Raw genomic sequence first — 3287 nt, 5'->3', positions numbered from 1 at the left:
ACTATAGAACTCAGAAATGTTTTACTGTGTTGAAATATCTCATTTTGCCTAATTGCACAGCTAGCTTCATGTCTCTCTTTGTGAAACCATGCAAAATCAAGAAAGTAAGTTTGTTTTTCATTATTACTGTGGAGTAGTTAAAAAACTAAACTACTTCTTTTGTGTCATGTTCCATGGCATTTAATGCTAAAGTTGCCAACATTTTACAGGAATTTATACCATTTTAGGATTATCCAGAATGAAAGAACAACAAACAAAGTTTTAAGTAGAGTATGACTTCTGTATGTCAGGATACAACCCTGAACTTACTGTGAATACAAGAAACCTTGAATAATACAAAACCCTATTGAAAAGAAAGCCTTCTGCTGGAAGTGTCTTCTCTAGAAATTTGCTAGGTTTTCCAGGGTGACTCTGGGCCCTTCCACACAGCCATATAACCCAGAATATCAAGGCACAAAATCCCACAGCATCTGCTTTGAACTGGGTTATCTGAGTCCACACTGCCATATATTCCAGTTCAAAGCAGATATTACGGGATTTCCTGCCTTGATATTCTGGGTTATATGGCTGTGTGGAAGGGCCCTGGGTTATCTGAATCCACACTGCCATATAATCCAGTTCAATGTGGATGTTATACAGCTGTGTAGAAGGGGTCTCTACAGTAGCATCCAGAAGAAGCATACCTGGATGACTTAGAAAATTCTTAGAAAACAGTTTTTTTGAATGAAGTTAGGTGGGGCTGCCAGTATTGGACCCATGGGTAAGGGTCTTATTATAACCATTAATTTTCAAATATTGTAGAGAAGGATTTTCAGGTTACACATTACAGACTCTACCTGCAATTATTAAAATTCTATTGCTATAACATTTGGACATCTGACCCATGGGCCTTAGCTTGGGGGTCCCTGGTTTAGGTCTTTCAGTATGACTCTGTGGTCAACTTCCACTGAATGCTCAGCATAGGGATCATACAGGAGGACCTAGAGATTCTTAGAATATTTTAATCAAATCCATGAATAATCAAATCCACAAAAATAAAAACTGTAAGTGAGGAGGAACAACTGGACTTGATTAAAGATAACCTATATAACTCAATATGAAGTCTTAGCTGTATGTTAGCCATGAATACTATTGATGACATATGAGGCTGGGCCAGTGCTACTCAAAGTGGCAATCAATGGATTTATACCTGCCTGCAAGGTATTTGGTAATCTTTTGTATCGTTATCCCAGTACTCCCATGCATATGGGATATATTAAGCAAGGTGGTCAGATCATGATATGAATAAACATAACAGTTTAAATAATAAATGTAAGGCCTTCTCGCGGACCACCCTGAGAATTTCAGGGGGTGGCGGGGGCTGAAGCCTCTCAAACTACATGCCTGCCTTGGGGAGAAAGCCCTGCCATGCCTTCCGCATTCGTGCTGCCATGCCACTGTGGCATCCCAGGTGGATCTAACTAGAAGCGTTTCCAAGCGACTTTGTCAAATGTGACCCAAAGGAGGAAGTTCATAGTTTATGTCCCGAGTCATTGCCCTTGCTGCAGCACGGCTGACAAAGGATTAACCTTGACAATGGTTTTTATCACTCTGGAAGGAAACAAACTCCGAGACCAGAAGCTGACGAACTACTGTCAACTGAAACTGAACTTGTTGACACACATTTATTTCCAGCAACAAATGGGCAGTTAATGGTTCTAAGGGCAATAAAGGGCAGTCTCCGGTACTCACAAGTCTCTTTAAATGGCTGCATATACAATAACTAAAATGACTTCATTGTTACAGATGGGAGGGGAAAATGTTTATTTTAGGCAAAGTTAAGAAGATTGTAATAGTCATATTTCTACTTCCTCCACTAAACGTATGTATTTATAAGGGATGTGGCTTTAAAAAAAACCTGGAAATGTCCTCTTCTGAAAGCCTTTGCTTTTGCATAAAAAAGAGGGTGAATCAAGAAGATTGTAATAGTCATATTTCTACTTCCTCCACTAAACGTATGTATTTATAAGGGATGTGGCTTTAAAAAAAACCTGGAAATGTCCTCTTCTGAAAGCCTTTGCTTTTGCATAAAAAAGAGGGTGAATCAAGAAGATTGTAATAGTCATATTTCTACTTCCTCCACTAAACGTATGTATTTATAAGGGATGTGGCTTTAAAAAAAAACCTGGAAATGTCCTCTTCTGAAAGCCTTTGCTTTTGCATAAAAAAGAGGGTGAATCAATCGTCCTGAATCAATTTGTCAACCTTTTGCTTGTGAAACTTGGTGGTTGCTGTCACAGAACATCCAACTCTTTGTTTGTCACGCAAGTCAGATGTTCCCACCTCAACATCTTTAAACTTCCTCGCCCAACAACACACAGTACGCACATCAACACAATCACCATAAACAGCTTGCATTCTCTGATTAATCTCCTTTGGGGTGACACCTGCTGTCTGTGCAGGGTTCCATACTTCGCACTTTAACAACACAACCGTTCAATGCTAAGACTTCCCTCCAAATGGAACTGTAGAGAGTCTACTGAACAAGCCAGTACCTGCCGCATACCAGTACTGCCATCTGTTGAGGAGTTACGAAGGTGGAGGCATTACTTTTCATTCAACCCTCGTAATCCCCCAGGCAGGAAGCAGCCAGGCTTTGAAGCTGCAAGGCCATTCAGTGCTAATCAAGATGGCCAATTGCAACATTCACACTTGTCTCCGTCAGACAAGTTCTTTCTCCCACCCTGAATATTCCACAGCTATATAAACCCCACATGCCTAGTTTCTAACAGAGCTCACAACCTCTGAGGATGCCTGCCACAGATGTGGACGAAACGTCAGGAGAGAATGCTTCTGGAACATGGCCATACAGCCCGGAAAACTCACAGCAACCCAGTGATTTCGGCCATGAAAACCTTCGACAACACATATTCAACTGTGTTTATGACCCACCTCTGGCCATGAAAGACAGGTAACAAACAAAACTTATTATCATCATCATTAGTAGTAGTAGTAGTAGTAGCCTTGTAAAACTACAACTCCCTGAATCCCGCAGCGTTGAACCATGGCAGTTAACGTGGCGTCAAACTGCATCAATTCTACAGAATAGATGCGGCCTTCCTCCAGGGTAAATGCAAGACCACAAATCACTTTGCACTGGCAGGAGTTCCCAACCTTTAGTCTTCCGGGTTCGTGAGACTTCAACTCCCAGAAGCCCCATCTTGACTGGCCAGCTGTCAGGAATTCTGGGAATTGGAGTCCAAAAGAGGCAGAGGACCAAAGGCTGGCAGCCATAGCGTTGACAAAGC

Source organism: Anolis carolinensis, chromosome 2 (genome assembly GCF_035594765.1).
Source record: "Anolis carolinensis isolate JA03-04 chromosome 2, rAnoCar3.1.pri, whole genome shotgun sequence".
Classification (NCBI taxonomy): Eukaryota; Metazoa; Chordata; class Lepidosauria; order Squamata; family Dactyloidae; genus Anolis; species Anolis carolinensis.
The sequence above is the reverse complement of the archived record's forward strand: the minus strand, read 5'-3'. Positions refer to the sequence as shown.